The sequence below is a fragment of the Chiloscyllium plagiosum genome, unplaced genomic scaffold, assembly GCF_037043375.1.
Source record: "Chiloscyllium plagiosum isolate Xiang-an unplaced genomic scaffold, Cpla_swu_hap1 HiC_scaffold_4, whole genome shotgun sequence".
Taxonomy (NCBI): Eukaryota; Metazoa; Chordata; class Chondrichthyes; order Orectolobiformes; family Hemiscylliidae; genus Chiloscyllium; species Chiloscyllium plagiosum.
The window spans coordinates 100541648-100565056 of NW_028270142.1; positions in this window are offsets into that span (position 1 = coordinate 100541648).

Below are 23409 nucleotides of genomic sequence, written 5' to 3' on the forward strand. Positions count from 1 at the left end.
CACAACCACCTGATGAAGGAGCAACACTCCGAAAGCTAGTGCTTCCAAATAAACCTGATTTTTAACTTTGTCCACCCCAGTCCCACACCGGCATCTCCGAGTCATTGTAATACAACAGTATGCAATGAGACGGCATTAGTTAATTACCTCAGTGAAAATGTCACTAGGTAACAGTAAACGTAATATGATTGAATATCGCATTCAGTTTCTGAGAAAGAAGAATAGACCTAAGACTAGAATTTTAAAGTTGAGTAAGGTTAACAATGAAGACATAAAGACAGAGCTACCTAAAGTGAAGTGGGAAATTAGATTACGGAATAGGTCAACAGAGATGCAGTTGTAGATACTTAAGCAGGTATTGCAGAATACTCAGCAAAGGTACAGTGAGAAACACAAAAATTTCTCCAAGGGAAAGGTACGTAATCCATGACTAACTAAGAATGTTTTAAATAGTTACAGTTTTATAGTTCGGCAAGGATGAGTGACAAATTAGGGTGGCATGCTGGTTCAGTGGTTAGCACTGCTGCTATATAGCATCAGGGACCGAGGTTTGATCCCAGCCTCAGGTGGTGTCTGTTAGGAGTATGCACATTCTCTCCGTGTCTACATGGGCTTCCTTCCGGTGCCCTCGTTTCCACCAAAGTCCAAAGAAGTGAAGGTTAGGTGGATTAGCCATGCTAAATTGGAGTGTGAATGGCTAGCCCCGTTACCATAGGAAAGTAGGAGATCAGCCGATAAACTTAGGATAACACTGCCCCACAGCTATAACATGCTTAGTGGGGTAAGTCGATGCAGAGACAGACATCTTTTTCTCAGTGGTAGGTAGCCCCATCCTCTTGGACTGCAGGTAAATCTCATTTGGAATATGAGGAACAGGATTTGCTATGAGGATATTGTCACTTCCAATGGTTTCAGATCCACCATTGACCACAGCCTCAGCACTTGTCATCCCTAATAATGGCCAGCACTATTTCCCCCATAGTGTTTAGGTGGGATGGGACCATTCGGTGCAGCAGATTCGCCGCCGATGATTAGCCACTGCCCTCTGACCACCGAGGATGCTTAGCCACTGCCCATTGACCACTGAAGACGATTCACCACCACAAGTAAGTTGTATATTTTGAATATTGGTGGTAAATAAAATTGTCGTTATATTGGTTAAGATAGTGTTTGCGTTGTTTCAGTAACAACTTATTTTTGTTACAGGAGAGTTTTTTTAAGCTTGTATTTTTGGAACAGGAATTTTTCGTATGGAAACAGAAATCATTAGTAAACATGGAAATAAGAAGTTTTACCATGATGGTTTTATATATATTTTTGATAAACTATCCAAGAGTGATTTAAGTATTAAGTTTTGGCGATGTGAACAAAGGGCCGATGTAATGGACGGATCCACACCAAGATTGGTACTGTGATAAAAACGATTAATGGACACACACATTCTCCTTCCGCAGCAAATGTCCAAATTGCGAAAGTGAAAACAAGTTTAAAATGTCATGCAGAAGAAGCGTAGGAAGTATCTAGTGTTCTTATTAACGAATGTGTAGCTGATGTCCCTCAGTCAGTCCCAGCATCTTTACTGACGACAAGCAGCATGAAGAAAATAATTCGATGAAAAAGGAATGATATTAATTTAGCACCACCAAACCCGACTGATCTTCAGCATTTGGTGATTCCAATTAGATACAAAATATATAAGCCGGATAACGGAGCAGAAGAAAAATTTCTTTTGGTGGATAGTGGTCAAGGAAGTAATCGTATAATCATATTTGGTAGGGAATCTTGGATACATCATTTAGCAGAATTGACGTGGTTTGTGGATGGTATGTTCAACATAGCCCCTATTTTATTCTCTCAGGTATATTACATTTTAGCAAAACGACTTGATGGGGTTCATCCAATATTGTACATACTTCTATCAAATAAGCAGCATTCAATGTATGTATGCATGTTTGAAGTCCTTGGTACCTAATCCCAGACCACAGTATGTCCATTGTGACTTTGAGCTGAAATTTCACACATTAATATTAATGTGTGATTTACTGCCATTATAAAGATTTTTAAAATATATTTCCTTTTTCTGGTTAAAGTTTGTAACTAATTTTTATATATAAACCAATAAAATGATATTTATTTTACCTTTTTTCATCAATATGTAGTATATAGTTGTATAAATAAAGGGGACTGAGAAGTATGAAAGAACAGGCGGGAGGGAAAACAATCAGTACATATATATATTTCCAGTGGCGAATAGTCTCCAAAGGTCAAAAGACCCCAGTGGAGAAACGCTGGTGGCGAACCAGCAGTGGCTAATCATCGGTGGCGAATCGTCACCAATCTGAGTTTAGGACATGTAAATACATCTGTCCATATCCAGTTAGCTCCAATGACTCCAATTATATGTCACTTTATCTTGCAGGAAAGAGAAATGTATTTCTTTGCATATTGTGCAAACTGTTTGGGTGATGTTTGTGATGGTTGAATTTGTGATAGTGTATCCAAACCGTGAGATGTGAGTGTGACTATTGCAGCAGTCAAAGTGCGTCAGGAAATGCTATTTATGATCTCTGATTGATAGAGATTGTTGGCAGGTTAATGAGTCAGCTATAAGAAAGCAGAGAATGCTGGAAAAAAACTCAGCAGATTTGGCAGCATCTATATTGAGAGAAACAGCATTGTTGTTTTGAATTCAACGACTCTTCTTTGGAGAGAGTCAGCTGTGGTACTGAGGGTAGTGTCTGACATTAGTAAGGGAGTTAGTAGGAAATTCATTTGAACCTGAATTCACTGTACCTCACCACTCATACGAGTTCAAGTCATTTCTCTAAATGTCCATCTCCTCCACCAGAGTTCCAGAGAAGTGTTTCATGCTTTTGTATATTTTGTTATTATTCGTTATTTTCCAGACCAGATTTCTCTATCAGCGTTCCAGAGAGACCACTCCCTCCACGACTCCCTCATCAGGTCCACACCCCACACCAACCCAACCTCCACTTCCGGCACCTTACCCTGCAACCGCAAGAAGTGCAAAACTTGAGCCCACACCTCCCCCCTCACCTCCCTCCAAGGCCAACCGTCCCATGGCTGAACACTTTAACTCCCCCTCCCACTCTGCCAAGGACATGCAGGTCCTTGGCCTCCTCCTTTGCCAGACCCTGACCGCACAACGCCTGGAGGAAGAGCGCCTCATCTTCTGCCTAGGAACCCTCCAACCACACGGGATGAATGTAGATTTCTCCAGCTTCCTCATTTCCCCTTCCCCCACCTTATCTCAGTCCCAACCCCCGGATTCAGCACCGCCCTCTTGACCTGCAATCTTCTTCCCGACCTCTCCGCCCCCACCCCCTCTCCAGCCTATCACCCTCACCTCTTTCCATCTATTGTATTCCCAGCACCCCTCCCCCAAATCCCCTTCCCTCTACATTTTATCTCAGCCTGCCTGGCACACCAGCCTCATTCCTGAAGAAGGGCTTATGCCCGAAACGTCGATTCTCCTACTCCTCAGATGCTGTCTGGCCTGCTGTGTTTTTCCAGCATCACATTTTTCAACTCTGGTCTCCAGCATCTGCAGTCCTCACTTTCTCCCAGATTTCCCTATTGCCCTACTGTCAGCGCCTGCTGCTATAGGGAGTAAGTAAATAGCATGATTAGTGTTGGCTTCAAGCAGAAATCATTCTTTTGAGTGGGGAGCATGAATTTGGTCAAACCCACCTAATTACCTCTGTGCCTGTTTTCAATTTTGCCCACCTTATTTCTTGTTCTGAATGCATTGCTTCGGCTGAAAATTGTTATTGAATGCCAATAACTAGGCAGTATAAAATAAATGTAAGGTATTATTTGTTGGTGGTTCTCTGTTCAGTAGCTTGAAAAGTGACCTTGTTATGTCAGTTGATGTTTTCTGAATCTCTGTAAGTTTATCATCTTTTCAGTATGATGATTGGGAAGAAAAGTACAATGGCATCTGTTCAGCTGATTTCTTTTCCTTGCACTATTTTCCTTTATGCCTATGAGAGTTGTTCATGAAAATACCCATCAATGCTTTTTATTGTCTTTATTAAAATGACAATGATTATTGTTTTGGCACTTAAAACAGAGATGATACTCTAACAATAGAATACACAATAATATGCTTTTACATCCTGTGTAAAAATAGTTCAAAAAAAATCTATCAACAAACAAACCATTTTAGCTGCAACGCCTTAAGCCTTTCAAAATTCCACTGTATCTTTACTATGGACTAGGCCAGTCATGGGGTTTGTTGTCTCAGGGTCATCTAAGAACCTTGATCCAGAAGAATTAAATAGCTACTGGCAATTTAGGAAATGCACTTTGTTATTACAAATAGGTGCTATTTCCCATGTATCTATTTTGAAAACTGTAACATTGGGAAGCATTTACTTTACTAGTAAAGCAGAAATTGCTTTCCTTTTCCCAATACATTATTAATATTGAATCTTATATCAAGTATCATTGTTTTAAAAATAACCAATAAAACATTGGATGGATCAGGTATTCACTGGAGTTTTGAACAATGAGAGGTATTATATTGAAACGTAAAATCCTGACTAGACTTGACAGGATGGAAGGATGGACCTTTCTAGAGCTGGTTGGGCAGCTGTTAGGAAGGTAAATACTCAGGTGAGTTGACACAATGAGATACCTCCCTTTTGTTGCCACACAGCAATCAAATTCTGGACAGAATGGTCTATGGGGGAACCTTCCTGATAATTAAGGCACTTTAGTGTTTAATTAATAGCAACGTAAGGTCACCGCACACAACTACCGCTCTGATTACATGTTTTCCCAGTAGATGATAACAGTGGATGTGCCCTGCGTACCAGGTTAGGCAGTTCCATTTGCCCCAACGTGGGGGGTTATTTGAGGTACAGATAAAGGGTAATTGGAAGCTGGCTGCTGAAAGTCACCACCCAAATACACCTCCTGAAAGAAAAATTGTTGACTTTCTTGCCAGTTGAACTCTCATGGCTTGCTTCCAGCAACCCTCACTAGTCCCATTAGCTGCCGACTTCTGATTGGCTTCTAGCTGAACGGAATATCAGTGGGTAGGGTCCAGAAAAGCTGAGATGCTGCCAGTCAGCATGACGTATGTCATTGGAGCTCTGTCTGATGGGCTTTCTCACTAATGGGATAAGAGCTTAATTGGTTAGTTATCCCTGAAGATGCCCAGTCCCACACTTAAGGTACCTCACAAAAAGTCATATCATAAAATGTTAGGGGTAGTACATTGGCATGGATAGGGAATTGGCTAATGGGCAGCAAACAGCAAGTGGAAGGAAGGGGTTATTTTTCAGCTTGGTGACCTGTAATCGGTGGGGATCCACAGGGATCAGTGCTGGGACTGCAACTGTTTACAATAGATATGAATGACTTGGAGAAAGGAAGAAAATGTACTGTAGCCAAATTTGCAGTTGACAAAAATAAGTTGAAAGGCATGTGATGTGAGTGATACAAACAGTTTACAGAGTAATATTGATAGGTTAAGTAAATTGGCAAATGTGTGTGATGTGAGAAATTGCACAGTCATTCATTTTAGAAAGGAGAACAAAAGAACAGTGTATTTCTGAGACCGAGAAAAGCAGTAAAAAACTGCAAAACAAAGAGCCTTGGGGGTATTTGTGCAGAAAACACAGAAAGCTAGCACACAGTGCAGCAGGTAAGCGGAAAGACTAAATGAACTTTGACTCTTATTTCAAGGGGGTTGGAGTTTAAAGGTAGGCAAATCTTACTACAACTGTATCAAATGCTTATGAGTTCAAATCTGAAGGGTTCACTAAAATGGCTCCGAGTATACAGAGACTGTCTTATGAGCAAAGATTATACAGGTTGGGAGTTATTCATTGAAATTTAGAAGAATGAGAGGTGATCTCATTGAAGCATATAGTATTTTTAAAGGGCTTGATCCAATAAATGCTGGAAGGATGTTTCCCTTCATTGGAGAATCTATGACCAAACGGCATAGTCTCAGGATAAAGGTGTACCAGTTTCAGACTGAGATGAGGAGGAATTGCATATATCAGAGGGCTATGAGCTTTTGGAACTCCTAGCCGCAGAGTGCTGTTGGGGGTAGAGTTCTTATTTATATTTAAGGCTGAGATGGATACAATCTAGATCAGAAAGGGGATCAAGACATATGGCAAAGATCAGGAAAGTGGATATGAGAAATGTCAGATCAGTCATGATCAAATTGAGTGCTGGAGTAGGCTCAAGGGGCTGAATGGCCTACTCCTGTGCATATTTCTTATGCCGAGAACACTAAATCTCAGCTGATGTTTTGCTAAGCAAGAATAACAAGAACACGTTAAAAATAAAACATTTCCTATTCAAAATGGAGATGAGGAGAATTGTTTTTTTTCTGAGGCAAATGAGTTTGTGGAATTCTCTTCCAAAAATAAATGCAGGATTGTTGAATATTTTTAAGACAGTGCTGGGATAAACATTTAAAAAGTATTTATTCATAAGATATTGGTATCACTGGCTAGCCCACTATTTATTGACTATTCTTAATTATCCTGGAAAAGGTCATAGTAAGCTGTTTTCTTGAACTATTGCAGTCCTTGGAGTATAAGGCCATCCCACAATGCTGTTAAGAAAGGAAATTTGTTTGTTTAGATTTTGTAGCAATTAGAAACAAGTGAACGGCTTGCTGGGTCATTTCCAGAGAGCAGTTCAGAATCAACCACATTGCTGTGTGTCTAGAGTCACATATGTGCCAGATCAGTAAAAATGGCAATTTCCTTTACTAAGGAATAATTGTGGATCAATTTTTTAAAAGTTTATATCAATTGACAGTGATTACATTGTTGTCATTAGATTTTTATCCTCATTGAATTTTAATTTCACTGCATGCTATTGTGGAATTCAAACTCTTCCCCATAATTTTACCCTCAGGTTCCAGGTTACTAAAACCAGTAACACGGTCATTGACCCCAAAGCAGCAAATAAATCAGGGAAGCAGCAGCCCTAAGGGTCTGCAGCAACAGTTTACAGGTCTTAACATCATGTATGAAAAGCAGCAGCACATTACAACAACAGGTAAAATTTTTACAAAAATATGCCAGTAATTAATTAAAAGTCATTGCTTTTAAGGTGCAACCTGGCAAGAAAAAACCAAAAAAAAGTATTCCAACCTGACTGCAATGATTATAATACAATTCCTCACTTATTTGCTGGGAATGGCTGCTACCAACTTGCAAACCCAGTCAGTCTCAATGTAAAATTGTTTTGGATCTTTAACCCTGGCAGCTGATTTTGATTTACAACTCAAATCAGTGTTTCCACCAGTTATGCCACTTTAGTACCAGCCTCAATTCCAAATGAAAACTGAATAATAACAATGCAACATATGTCCCTATTATCTCTAATTCTGTAACCCTTTCAGGAAGCAATTTTATTATCTGTTCTGACTACATATAGAGCAACAACATTAGTGCCTGTCCACTTTGAAAATGCTGGAACCCCACTGAGCCATTTAATACTTTTGAATGCTGAAAACAAATATTGGCAGAGTGCCCTGACTTACATTTTCCATCCAACCAGTTGTTTTTTCAAAAGGAATTTTGCAATATTTATTTTAACTCCTACAAGATACGACTATTTCTGAATGTCATGATGTTACAATACCCATTCAAAACATTTAACGTGATGTTTATAAGTGCAACTCTAAATAATTGACCCAGGATCATTTTCACACCTTCAGGTTAGACACGAGATGCACCACCAACAGGGGATAATATTGATTTTAATAGCTCATCTGCCCCAATGTCATTTGCCCAGAAAAAGTAATGCATTCTTTGCATATACTGGCCCAGTCTTCAGCAGCAGGTTCAAGTATGTCAAACTTCCCAAATAACAGCATGATGCCAGAAATGCTTACCCCAACATAAAGACGACAGTTGCTTGCAAATCTTTTTAGGAGTGTGCTTTTTTTCTGTTGCCACTGAAATAACTTTATAGATGCCAGTATCCCCTCTCAAGTCACCATTTATCTACACGTCGTGAGTCCTTGACACTGATCCAGTTACTTCAGAGTCAGCTCTCAGCGTGAACAGGATGTCTGACTCTCCTGTTCTTATCTGTCAGCCAGGGCTTCCTGATCGGATCAGATTAGCAGACCCAGTCTATGAAGTCTATCTAGTTGACCTCATTACAATCACTACAGATAACCCTCTTGAAACATGCTTTGCCAAGAAGCAAACCAGCATAAACTCACTCCCCTTTTTCAGGAATATATTTTGTCACTTAACAAATTACATTAGAGACAAAAAACCTGCAGATGCTGGAATCCAAGCTAGACAAGCAGGAAGCTGGAAAAACACAGCAAGCCAGGCAGCATCAGGAAGTGGAGAAGTCAAAGTTTCAGGTGAAAGCCAGTCCTGAAGAAGGGTTACATCGCAAATGTTGTCTTCTTCACTTAATAAGTTATGGCAATTTGGTTCTTCAATAACTGTCATCTTCTCTTCCTTTCTACTTTTTATTCTACTTTCTACTTTTGTACATGGTACCATGATTCGTAATAATTCATTCCCTTCTCAATTCCTAACTCTGACCTCCTAGGAATCAAATAAGTAGATATTTTTGGTAATTTTCAGATTCTTGTTTGTGTTATTATATCCCCAGTGTAGTCCCTCTAAACATTTTAACCATTGCCATATAAATTATATCTTTCTTTTGTGATCATCAGGAGGTCACTGCTCTGTTGATTATGGACATTCCAATACACATATAATATTCAGCGCTCTTGTTTACTAAACCCCTTTCATAAATTACTCACACAAGTTATTTTGGAACACCAACATCCTGAGATTAGGAGTAAAAGAGAACAAATATGTTATTCAGAAGTAAAAAGACAATACAAAACATGAAAGAAAAGCAAATGACTAGACTCCAGCTCACTATTGCACACTCTCCCTTTATAATGTGATCTAATATACAAATACTTTTGATTTGTACATTTGGTTGCAGTACGCTAGATTTGCTTAGACCTGGTTAAGAGTTTTGCATGCATACTGATTCTGTGTAAATTTCCTACCAAGGAATTAACATTTTGCTTGTGGTTAGTTAGCTTTATTTAAACAAGTTAAAAATGAATAGAAGTAAACCGATATTCTCAATTATATTGTGAACGTTGTTAGCTGCATCATAGATAATCCAAGCAGATATTTCGAAAGCTTGTGGACAAAACTGGGCAAAACCAATGCTTCCAGACCTCTGTAGTTCCAGCACTTTCTGCTTTTTTATGGTTCAAATAGTGGTCTAAAAAACTTTCTCCAAAGCTTTAAGTAATGTCTTTATGTATGTATGTATGTATGTATTTTAAAACTCTAATGCTATTTATCATACTTAAATATAGAGGCCACATTTAGAGACAGAAATTGAGCCATAGCTATTTTTATATTCCAATGTACTGCTGCTTAGGTGCAGTCTGCAGTACCGTGCATCTTATTCAGATGTTTCATTATTCTAATTATGAAGTGTAAAATGACAATCCTTGTTATAAGCTCGGTAGTTGTTTCATTGCTAAAAGTATTAAATTCACTGCAGGGATGTGGCTGGGCCAGCATTTATTGGCCATCCATATTTGCTCCAAGAAGCTGCCTTCTTAAACCAATGCAATCCATTTGAAACAAAAACAGAAGTTGCTGGAAAAGCTCAGCAGGCCTAGCAGCATCTGTGGAGAGAAATCAGAGTTAATGTTTTGGGTACAGTGACCCTTCCCCAGAACCAATCCATTTAATGTAGGGATACACACACCGATGTTAGGGATGGAGTTCCAGGATTTTGGCCCAGCAGAATTTTAGTTTTTAGCATGATTCCAAATAACACAGATCTTAGAAATAAGAAGTATTCTGAAGAAGAGTCATACTGGATTCAAATGCGTGTGTGTGTCTCTCTCTCTCTCTACAGATGCTGTCAGATCTGTTGAGTATTTCCAGCGTTCTTTGTTTCAGACTTTCCGTATTCACAGTAATTTGCTTTTATTCTTAGAAGCATCACCTATTCCCAATCATGATTTTATCACCTGGGGGTTTGTTTTCCATTTCCTTTGCTGTTCCTCTATCCTTAGTCAGACTGCCTGTAACCATTTTAATTCCACAAAAATGAAAACCAGATTTCGGCAGAGGAATTGTGGATCAAGCATAATCATACACATGCAAGTCACCTGAGGGTTACATTATTTACTTCATACTTGATGATACGAATCAAGTGTCCATTAAGATAACAGAATTGAAACACTCCATGCTGTCACTGAATAATTTCACTTCATCTGTAAGATCAGATGGTAAATCATGTCATAGCAACAGCCAGTAAGACAATTGAAAAGGCTGAAGTGAATATCACAATATTCCAAATGCTTATCAACAGATATTCTCCACATCAAAAATCAAGCATCAGGCAATTTGTGTAGAACATTGAGTTTGCTTGTCTTCTTTAGGGATTTTACTTTATTGTACAAATTGTTCAATACCCTGAACTACAGCAGAAATTTTCCAGCTTGTTTGTTTCTCAGATATTGCTCTGGGAATGCAATTCAAATTCATGTAGCTATAATGACCCTAACCAGCAGTTAATTTGACAAATCTTAATGAGATAATTAAGAAAAGATCATGCTTAATAATTTGATCTTTATTCCCTAATCATTATTGTTATTTGATTTTCAAAGAAATAGATTTTACTTGATGCAGATATGTTTTTCTAAAAATAAGATTTCATCTAAGCAGTTGCAATGCTATATTTCATTGTGATTTGTTATGCTTCAAAGCAATGGAGTGATATACTAGTGGTATTATCACTGGACGGTTAATGCAGAGATTCAAGTAATATTTGAGGGACTTGGATTCAAATCTTGCCATAGTGGAAATTGAATTAAAAATATTGACTTAATATTTTTGACTAAAAATTATTGACACTTGACTTAAAGCTCCCATGATGATCATTTGCTGATTGTGAGCAAAAGTCCACAGCAATGTGGTTGACTCTTAACTGCACTTTGGGTAATTAAGGTTAGACAATAAATTGTGGCCTAGCAAGTGATGCCCTCATCTAGTGAATGAAAAAAGAGTTCAAAGCAACAATGAAATCATTTCTTAGCTTATGATAGTCAAAACTTCAAATAATAAAACGTAATTTTGTCCCATAAAATTGAAATCATGACAATTTTATGACTTGATATTCTATATTTATTAATCTTGCTGGAGAAGTAGGCATGAGTAAACAGCAGCAGAAGATAAGCAAAGAGTTTGAGAGGATGATTCATTCAGGTTTACTGCTGCTCTGAGCATTTGTAGTTTATTACAGTGAAACTGAATATATCAAACCAGAAAGAGTACAAAAAATACAGCAGTTTGATATGACTGTATGAAATAATGCAATTTAAAGTGCATTCAAAAATAGACAGGGGGCAGAATTGAGCAACATTGACAGTGGTGAGAAATGTGGGGAAATACGTAGTAAATGCAAAAGAAATCAAAATTTCGATATCAAGAAAACATTTCTAATTTTCCCTTTAAGGTTTAAATTTCACAATCACTCCAAAGAGTGATGACTGCCTGATGTACATGTATTTGCATATAACAAATAATGCAATCCACCTCATCTTTGTGCAGCTCTCAAATCTCCTCTCCTTTTCCGAGAAACTAGATTTCACCAATTCCCAATATTAGGTCAGCATGGTTACCTAGCAGCAGCAGGTTGCCACTTGCGTCTCTCAGCTTTCATCCAACTGTCTTCATCACAGTGTCTATGCATCCTCCATGGACAGCATCCTCTTCCACCCTTCATCCAATCAAGTTGGCATCAGCATACCACTTGCCTCGCTAAATCATCAGACCTTGTATCGGCAGAAGGCTGCTGGTCTCTGTGGTTTGACAGTCAGTCAGGGTTTAACATTACAATCAATCATGGGGTTCTTCTGATTTGAGTTTGTTCATTTGTTTGTGGCCCGGGGGATTGGCTATGGTTAGTCAGGTGTTGGTCCCATCAGAATCTTTGCAGACCTGTGATAAGGGCACAGCCAGAAATTCAGGTTGAGTGCAAGCAGTCCAGGGCTACATCAGTGAGGGTGCAGTGGAGACATTAATCTGATGTTTAGGCCAATTTTTCCCACAACAATACAAAAGGAAGGACTGAATAAGGTGACAGTGGATGAAAGAGTAGTTAGTGTCGATACAGAAGCAGGAGAGTTGATGGAGTGTCCCCAGTGTGTGATTAGGAAATAGCACGGGTTAGTAGTTTAGGTGGAAAGGTTTAGTAAGGACCATTGAGGAGACATGTTGTATGTGATAGACAGAATTGTAGTCCATGAGCCTTGGTGAGATCATGTGTGGTGGCACAGTTAGAGTGAGTGGTGGCACTCTGAAAGTCAGGGAGCACTGAGAAAGCAGTGAGACTTAGTTTGCAGTAGTTAGAAGATCATTGCTCAAGATTGCTGATAGAGGCCACTATCTAAGTCCAGGCTAGCTGTAGCTGGTGGCCTGGCCTCCTTAGTCAGTGTATGGGATAGACCACTGCCCTTCTGATGCTATCTTTCCATCAACACCTCCAGATCTCTGTTCGTGAAGCAAGAATTTACCTTTCTTCACTGTGTCCGTCAGGATGATGGTGCAAAACCACGGTTGCTGGCTTACAGTGCCTGAAGTATTGTAGAATTCTGGGGACGAAACAGGATGCCATTGGTGTAAACACTACAAAGTCCTGGCAGTAAAAAACCCATCTCTTCCTGCCACAGACTGCAATGAAAAAGTGTGCTGTGGAGCCCAAGTGCATAATTAATTAGCTGACGATTGAATGAGAAAATACATCATGGCAGATTGGGTATGCAATGACTCTCACTCAGAAATACACTTGTCAAAAAAAATTGGGAGAATTTCCATTCACAGAGAACCCTTCATAACATCAGGACATCACAATGTACTTTACAAACAATGAAGTATTTTAAAGTGCAATTACTTTTGCTGGGAAGTACTGCAGTCAATCTGTGCACATCAAAGCTCCAAAAGTGGCAGTGAAAGTGCAAATGCTACCATTGAGTTACATCTGACACTTGGCTTAGATTGTGAAACATTAATCAAATGATGGGGCAAGTAGAATATGAAAAACATAGTAGGAGTTCACACAAGCTACAGAAATGATTTCACCACTCGATAATAAGAATGTTTCATCAACCTGATATACCCAAAATAGAAATGGGACAAGCTTTTTGGTCTGTTGACCCTACACTTCCTAAATCACTGAAATTGCTCTTAATTTCACAGAGGGGAAATTAATTTGAAAATTTGAAGGCAAAAAGGACAAGACAATGTGATGAGATACTTGCATTATCGATAGTCACAGGTGAGGTGCCAGAAGAGTGGAGGTTCGCTAACGTGCTTAGAAAGGTGGTAAGGACAAGCCAGGGAACTATAGACCGGTGAGCCTGACATCAGTAGTGGGCAATTTGTTGGAGGGAATCCTGAGGGACAAGATGTACAGGATGTACATGTATTTGGAAGAGGCAAGGACTGATTAAGGATAGTCAACATGGCTTTGTGCAAGAAGTAAGGTCATGTTGCGGCTGTACAGGACATTGGTTAGGCCACTGCTGGAATATTGTGTGCAATTTTGGTCTCCTTCCTATCAGAAAGATGTTGTGAAACTTGAAAAGGTTCAGAAAAGATTTACAAGAATGTTGCCAGGGTTGGAGGATTTGAGCTATAGGGAGAGGCTGAACAGGCTGGGGCTGTTTTCCCTGGAGCGTCGGAGGCCGAGGGGTAACGTTATAGAGGTTTACAAAATTATGAGGGGCATGGATAGGATAAATAGACAAAGTCTTTTCCCTGGGTTGGGGCAGTCCAGAACTAGACGGCATAGGTTTAGGGTGAGAAGGAAAAGATATAAAAGAGATTTAAGGGGCAACCTTTTCACACCGAGGGTGGTATGTGTATGAAATGAGCTGCCAGAGGAAGTGCTGGAGGCTGATACAATGGCAACATTTAAAAGGCATTTGGATGGGTATATGAACAGGAAGGGTTGGAGGGATATGGGCTGGGTGCTGGCAGGTGGGACTAGATTGGGTTGAGATAACTGGCCGGCATGGATGAGTTGGACTGAAGGGTCTGTTTCTGTGCTGTACATATTTATGACTCTATGACTCTATGACAGATGAGGGAAGTGTGGTGGATGTGATCTATATGCATTTCAGTAAGATGGTCGACAAGGTTCCCCACGGGAGACTGGTTAGCAAGATTAGATCTTATGGAATACAGGGAGAACTAGCCATTTGGATACAGAACTGGCTCAAAGGTAGAAGACAAAGGGTGGTGGTGGAGGGTTGTATTACAGACTAGAGGCCTGTGACCAGTGGAGTGCCATAAGTATCGGTGCTGGGTCCACTACTTTTCATCATTTACATAAATGATTTGGATGTGAGCATAAGAAGCATAGTTAGTAAGTTTGCAGATGACACCGAAATTGGAGATGTAGTGGACAGCGAAGAAAGTTACCTTAGATTCCAACGGGATCTTGATCAGATGAGCCAATGGGCTGAGGAATGGCAGATGGAATTTAATTTAGATAAATGTGAGGTACTGCATTTTGGGAAAGCAAATTTTAACAGAACTTATACACTTAATGCTAGGGCATGTTGCTGAACAAAGAGACCTTGGAGTGCAGGTTCATAGCTCCTTGAAAGTACAGTCGCAGGTAGATAGGATAGCAAAGAAACTGTTTGATATGCTTTTCTTTATTGGTCAGAGTATTGAGTACAGAAATTGGAAGGTTACGTTGCGGCTGTACAGGACGTTGGTTAGGCCACTCTTGGAATATTGCGTACAATTCTGGTCTCCTTCCTATCGGAAACATGTTGTGAAACTTGAAAGGGTTCAGTAAAGATTTACAAGGATGTTGCCAGAATTGGAGTATTTGAGTTATAGTGAGAGGTTGAGTAGGTTGGGGCTGTTTTTCCTGGAGCGTTGGAGGCTGAGGGGTGACCATATCGAGGTTTATAAAACCATGAGGGGCATGGATACGATAAATAGGCAACATCTTTTCCCTGTGGTGTGGGAGTCCAGAACTAGAGGTCATAGGTTTTGGTTGAGAGGGGAACGATTTAATAAAGACCTAAGGGGAAACGTTTTCACGCAGAGGGTGGTGTGTGTATGGAATGACCTGCCAGAGGAAGTGGTGGAGGCTAGTACAATTGCAATATTTAATAGGCATCTGGATGGGTATATGAATAGGAAGGGTTTGGAGGGATATGTGCTGTGTGCTGGTAGGTGGGACTAGATTGAGTTGGGGTATCTGGTCGGCACGGACAAGTTGGACCGAAGGGTCCGTTTCTGTGCTGTGCATGTCTATGAGTCTATGACTCTATGTATGGGGTGATAGAAGCACCACTATGAGACAGCGGGGATTTGATCTGAAATACTTTCTTACTTCTATTGTGAAACTTATATATTAATTAAAAGGGATGAAGGTGCTATTATTTTGTTTCTTTTTCTATATTCAGAAGTGCTCTGACATGCATCTGAATGTTTCTTTTTCCCAGGACTAAATCACCATGGTATTTATGTTTCACCTATTAACCACCACCAATAAATCACCCATGTTTCTCGTTGATTAACTTACATGCAATGGAGATGCGATCTGTTGAAAATTGAGGAAATGTAATCAGGTGTAAATCTCTTTATGTCAAATCTCAAATGATTTTACTTGCCTTCAGGGATGTTTGCCTGATATTGAACCATTTATATCTAACAAGTTTTCAATAGTTGCTGTTGAAAGCTACCAGTGGCATAGTTTAAGGAATGAGTAATGGCTCAACATTTCTCAGTTATTATCTTGCATTATCTGCTTAGAAGTGTTTGTCTATACTAGGCTGGGTCTTCCGTTGCACTAGTGTCTCTACCTCTAAGATCAGGAGGTCCCAGTACAAGTCTTATTTGCCACTGTTCAAACATGTTGATTGTAATAACTACTTTAAGGGCTCTTGCAGCACAGTTGTAATGTTCCTGCCTCTGACTGCAATTTCCACCTGAGCCAGAACCGTTTCATAACATGTCTGAGCAGGTTGCTTAAAAATATCTCCACAAGGCTAGGCACAATTCTTTTATAACAGTTAGCCTTGATTCATTATTACATTTTTACAAAAAACAATGGTTGAATGGTAGGATGCTTTAAGCCAACAGGAATATATTAGTGAATACCAAAGACTAAACCAAATGAAAAGTAATTAGGATCAGCAAATCTGCTTCTTTCACAAACTGGATATAATAAAATATTGCAGTGGCAAATTTTTGAGAATCTTAGGTTGTAGTGTTAGTCTCCCTATTAGCTGGACCATACAATCCTGGTTCACTGAAATTAGGACCAGGACTAAATATGGTTAGTAAATTTGCAGATGACATGAAATTGGTGATGTGGTGGGCAGTGAAGAGATTACCTCAGACTACAACAGAACCTTGAGCAGATAGGCTGATAGGCCAAGGAGTGGCTGATAGAGTTTAATTTCGATAAATTAACTTATACACTTCACGGTAAGACCCTGGGCAGTGTTGCTGAACAAAGAGACCTTGGAGTGCAGGTTCATAGTTCCTTGAAAGTGGGGCTACAGGTAGTCAGGATGGTGAAGAAGGCATTTGGTATGTTTGCCTTTATTGGTCAGGGCATTGAGCATAAGAGTTGTGGGGGGTCATGTTGCGGTTGTAAATGACATTGTTTAGGCACATTTGGAACACTGCCTTCAATTCTGGTCTACCTTCCAAAGAAGGAAGGTATGAAATTTGAAAGGGTTCAGAAATGATTTACAAAGATGTTGCCAGGGTTGGAAGGTTTGAGCTATCGGGAGAGTTTGAAAAGTGGAGGAGGGCATGCTAGGAACAGCACCAGGAGTACATGAAGATAAGGTGTCAACCTGGTGAAGCCTCAAAAAAGATTACTTGCATGTCAAATGACATAAGCAGCAAGTGATAGACAGAGCTAAGCAATCCCATAACTAATGGATCAGATCTAAGTTCTGAAGTCCTGCCACATTAATTTGTGAATGTTGGTGGACGATTAAACAACTCACTGGAGAAGGAGGCTCTACAAATATACCCATCATCATGAAAGAAACCAATATATGCAAAAGATGTTGCCAGGGTTTTTGTTGCAATCTTCAGCCAGAAGTGCTGAGTGGATGATCCATCTCAGCTCTTCTAGTGGTCCCCAGCATTGCAGATGCCAGTCTTCAGCCAATTTGATTCACTCCACGTGATATCAAAAAATGAATGCAGACACTGGATACTGCAAAAGCTGTTGACCCTGATAATATTCTGGTAATAGTACTGAAGACTTGTGCTACAGAACTTGCTGGTCCCCTTGCCAAGCTGTTCTAATATAGTAACAACACTGGCATCAATCTGAGAATGTGGAAAATTGCTCACATATGTCCCATAGATAAAAAGCAGGACAAATCCAACCCGGCCAATCACCGTCCCATCAGTCTACTGTTTATCATTAGTAAAGTGAAGGAAGATGCCACTAACAGTGTTATCAAACAGCACCTGGTCAGCAGTAACCTGCTCAGCGACACCCAGTTTGGGTTCGAGAATGGCCATTCAGATTCTGACCTCATGACAGCCTTGGTTCAAACATGGAAAAAAAGAGCTGAATTCTAGAGGTGAGTTGAGAGTGACAGCCCTTGACATCAAGGCTGTACTCAACCAATTATGGCATCACAGACCCTTCGCAAAACTGGAATGAATGGGTAATGGGGGAAAACTCTCCAATGGTTAGAATCATACATGACACACAGGAAGATGGTCATGGTTGTTGCAGGTAGGTGATCTCAGCTCCAAAACATCTCTTCTGGAGTTCCTCAGAGTTGTGACCTAGGCCCAACCATCTTCAACTGCTTCATCAATGGCCTTCTGTCCATATGAGGTCAGAAGTGGGAGGTTTGCTAATGATTGAACAATGTTCAGGACCATTGTTGCTCCTCAGACACTGAAGCGGTCCGTGTCCAAAAGCACCATGATCTGGACAAGATCCAGGCTTGGGCTATCAATAGGCAAGTAACATTTGCACCACACAAATGCCAGGCTATGACCATCACCAGTAAGAGACAATCCAACCACAATCTCTTGCTATTCAATGGTATTACCATCACTGATCAGAACCTCAACTGGACTCATCACATTAATGCAGTGGCTACAACAGCAAGTTAGAGGCTAGGAACATTATGGCAAGTAACTCACCTCCTGACTCTCCAAAGGCTGTCCACCATGTACAAGGCACAAGGCAGGAGTGCAATGGGATGATCCACACTTGGCTGAATGTGTGCAGCCCCAACAACACTTAAGAAGCTGGACACCATACAGGACAAAGGAACCCACTTGATGGGCACTGCATCCACAAGCATCCACTCCCTCCACTACCTTAGCAGCAGTGTGTACTATTCACAAGATGCAGAAATTCACCAAAGATCCTTAAGACAGCACCTTCCAAACCATGACCACTTTCATCTAGAAAGACAACAGCAGCAGATATATGAAAACACCACTACCTTCAAGTGCGCCTCCAAGTTATTCATCAACCTGACTTGGAAAAATACCACCATTCCTCACTGTCACTGCTTCAAAATCCTGGAATTCCCTCCCAAATGGCTTTGTGGATCAATTCAGAGCAGGTGGACTGCATTAGTTCAAGAAGGCAGCTTACTGACACTTTCTCAAGGGCAACTAGATATAGGCATTGAAAGCTGACCAGTCAGTGACGTCCACATCCCACAAAATGAATACATTTTAAAAAACGTTAGGGCTGTTTTCCCTAGACCATCAGAGGCTGAGGGGTGAACTCACAGAAGTTTATAAAATCATGAGGGGCATGGATTGGGTGAATATCCAAGATCCCCAGGGTAGGGGAGTCCAAAACTAAAGGACATAGGTTAAGGTGAGACAGGAAAGATTTAAAAGGGACCTAAGAGGCAACGTTTTCATGCAGAGGGTGGTGCATGTATGAAGTGAGATGTCAGAGAAAGTGGAGGAGGCTGGTACAATTACAGCATTTAAAACACATCTGGATGGGTACATGAATAGGAAGGGTTTAGAGGGATATGGGCCGAATACTGGCAAATGGAACTAGATTAATTTGGGATATCTGTTCAGCATGGACGAGTTGTGTCGAAGGGTCCATTTCCATGCAGTACAGCTCTATGACTATCACTTTATGAGTAGGCCTTTTGGTTCTTCAAGTCCCAAATGCCTTGAATGCATGTCATAAAATGTCCCTAAAGGTTGATCAAAAATAATTTTCGAGTGTCTTGTAGAACAATAGTAGTCTTCCTACCTTCTGAGTCACAAGGTATGGGTTCACCTTTACTTGCCTTAGAGGTGTGTCATAAATTGTCTGACCAAAATGATTCAAAATGTTTTTGAAGGACTTGTGGCACAGTTGTAGCATCCCTACCTCTGGGCCAGAAGGTCCTGGTTAAAATCCCACCTGCCTGAGAGACATAGCATATTTTAACAGGTTGGTTAAAAGTAAGTACAACTGTACTGGCAAACATGTGAGGGCATGGTGCAATTGCAGTGTCTTTAACTCTGGTGCAGAAGGTCTGAGTTTAAACTTTCCTACCTTAGAGTTCTGTTGTAAAATGTTCAAGCAAGTTCATTAAAACATTTTTTAAAGAATAAGTTATTGGCTTTTCAATGAGATAAAAATTTGCCTTGACTCTGAAAGCATGGAAACACTGTTTTAAGTCATATTTGATCACTTTGGATTTTACCAGCCATATGGTGCCTTTCGAGAAGGATGTATTGTGCTAATACACTTTAATTGCTGTCTCACTTAGGAGAAGGGTTAGGTGTGGGTGTGGATTAACATACAATGTGTAATGTGATTTTGTTATAACATGCAGTAAACATAGACCAAACCCTTTCAACACCAATAGTTTTCATACTTTGTAATTTGTGGTCTTGAATTAATAACAAAGATTAGAATGAAGTTGTATCTGATAAGGGGCCATTCTACAGACTGGCCTATTTATATTCAGAAATGACCTTTAATTTTATTCAATTCTCATTGAAGTTGTTTTGACTTCTCATCATTATTGTTCTCAGTGGAGCTGAATCATGGTTTGTTAGTTGCCAGTTCATACACCTGCTGAGCACTCCATTGTACTCCAAGTAATATTCCTGTCAAGGCAAATTTTCATGTACTGGATTAACAAGTGCAGATAATTTGTACATTAAAATAATTTTCAAAATCTCTATCGTCAATGGAAGTGCAAGGAATTGATGTGGCTATTATTTGGCAGTTGTTCAAAAAGCTAATACAGAAGAGAGCTTGTAATTAAAATAGATAATTGAATGAGTAATGCAGTACATTTCATACACAAACAAATTATTTGAGTAAGTAGGCAATATTGACATTTACGTCTATATGAGATGAAATAGATTAAATCCTTGAAATCAGAACTAGTAGTGAGAAGCAGAATGTTTTGGAAATCATGAGCAGTATTTGATAGGTGTAGACAAGATACCTTACCACTGATACCAATTCAGAAAAAAATTGCCCACATGTTCTTCATTATAGAGTGGCTAAAAATTTAAAGCAAAAAACAGAAAAAAAGCTTTCATTACTCACTCCTTCATTTTGGTTATGCATGCAAATGTTTATACTTATGTCAAAAATCACACAATACCAGGTTATAGTCCAACAGGTTTAGACACACGAAGGCACTTGAAATAGAGTTAGACTCAATCCTTTCTGTTTTTTTTACTGCAGTAACAGCTAGAATGTATTCTTGTTCTTGATATTTTGAGCTATATCTAAAAACTCAACAGGAACAGAATCATGAGTAGACCAATATCTACTTCAATTATGAAATGCTCAATTATGAAAGCAAATTGCACTTGGTTAAATTTTTAATTTTAATAAAAAAGAATTTTACTTATTTGGAACACTTGTGGAAAAGCACATCAACTGTAATATCTCCATTATGTGAGTTTCAAAACAATATTGTAAAAAACAGTCTTTGATGTGCACTTGGAGAGTAATAAATGAAAGGGTGACAAGGCAATAGTTATAGTTCATTGTCCCTTTTTTAAAAAAGAATATCATGTGATGCTAAATGAGTCTCCTCAAAGTTTACACTATAATTTAATGCCCTCCATGAAGCGTATTTGGTGATGGGGGGAAACATTTAATTTGGCAGGAAATTGGCAGGCAGGAACATTGTCACTTTCCCCTTCCAACCTCTGCTCTGATTAAGTTCAGGGCAGGAAGCCATATGGACAATGGATAGTTAGTGCCCTCTTAAGATCCTCATCCTGCCACTGTTGATATTCAAACACCAGCGAGCAGAGGAACTTATTATCCCTGGACTCCAAAACCATGCTGCATTTGTTTATGAACTCCTGGGTGGTAAGAGCTATCTCTTATTCAAATTCACTCAAAAGTCTGATAGGGAGACCCAACATCGGGAATATGGACCATGCAGAGGGCAAGTCCCTACTCCTGTTGCAAAGCCTCTTGACCTGGGCCTCCCATCCTGCCAATGCTCACCTTCATTCCTTGGCCATCTTAATCTTCACCAGATACCGGAAAAACTCAGCAGCTCTGACACCACTCCTGGCCTGGCACTGCCTGCAATGCACAGCTCCCAACCTTTGGTAGGCCGACAGCTCTTAGTGGGTTGGGTTTATTTTCTTAGTGCATTTGCTCTTAGCGAAGGCCTATCACAGACCAGGATATTACCTAAGAGACAGTGAATTTGGCAGGTCTTCTCCAAAAGGAAACAACAAGGCCACTTGCCGACTCTGAACAGATGGGCAAAGCCCTATCATCTCTAGTAAAGAGCACTCCAAATGTCAGTTATTCCACAGAGATTCAATTCAATAAAGAATCAGCCCAGTACAAGGAAGAGAGAGAGAGGAATGTGTGGTATGACTTCCCAGACCTTCAAATCATTCTTCCCGTGATCAAGAAGGTAAATATTACAGCTGGAACCATCTATTGACATTTACTTTATCAGTGTGAGGAATCTTGCCAAATGAAAAATAACATTGATGATTAATATTTATCATTTCAAAGTTTAATCTGATATAAACCCAAATCACAGAGGGAGCTGATAACATCAATTTAAACATTGTCAAATGTTTTGATAATCTTGTATTGTATATTAGCCTAGAATTGGGAATAGGACAGGACAGAGCCAAGGCCGCATGTGAGAATTTAAACCCTGGGATTCCTAAGCAGGGCATGATCCGATAAGTAAAATGTATAGGAAATGGTGGCATGTGAGAACAGAATGTTGGCAGCAGGAAGCCACTAAAGGAAAGTCAAGAATGTTTTTGCAATAAAAGGAAATATTGGGGATACTGAAAACCTGAAATTCAGACAGAAAGTTCAGGAGAAGCTCAGCAGGTCTGGCAGCATTTGCCAAGAGTTCATGTTTGAGTCCAATATGACTTCTTAAGAACATTTCAGAGCTTACCTGTTTAGCCTCTTCTCGTCCCAGCTGTTTTTCTTTTCAGTCTGGAATTCACTGCAAAGTCCTCAACTTAAAATAACATTTTGGCTCTGAGTCCAATTTCCATATTTGAAGAAGAAAGCTCCATTTATTTCATATGGTCCTCTTGCCATCTTCTCAGAATAGCAAAGCCTTGTGTTCAATTTGAACTCCCTGAACAGTCCATTGCTCTCCAGGGAGAAATCCATTCAGGTGACTACAGGCAATATTTTATGTAAAGGTTTTTAATTTCGAAATGAAATAATCACTTAATTAATCATAAAGACATTTCTACGAATTAAATTAGCAATCAAAACGGGAATTTTCAACAAGTCAGCTCTAATAATCATATTTGGCTGTGCTGTGTAATTACTTTCAATATTTATATTTAAAGCATGTGCCTATTCAATAATTGAGATCATGAAGAAGATTGAGTTAGGCCAGGTGTGATAATCCCCTAATTATTTTGCTGACATCACCATAGAATGTATTTTTGACATCATGTGTCATTGTTCGAGATTGGGTGCTCATGAGTGTTGCATGCTGGTTACTGGCAAAACTTAAACAAAGCACAATAAATTGAACACTGATTCCTGTAGAAGTGAGTTGAGCTCTTGTGGAAGTTAGATTGAATGACCAAGAACACGCTTGACTTTAGATCTGGTCAGGTCAGTGGAATGCACAGACTGACCAGCCCCCCACCTAAATTGAAATTCCTCGGTGAATCTAATCTCATGCAGACATCTTGTTGTCAGTGCTGGATCTGCCCAGGATTCTGGTTATGATTAAAGATCTTGACACACCACTTCCTATGTCATTCTAGTTCTGAAGAAGGATCACTGGACCTGAAACATTAACTCTCTACAGATACTGCCCGGACCTGCTGAGTTTCGCTCGCAATTTCTGTTCTTGTTTCTGGTTAT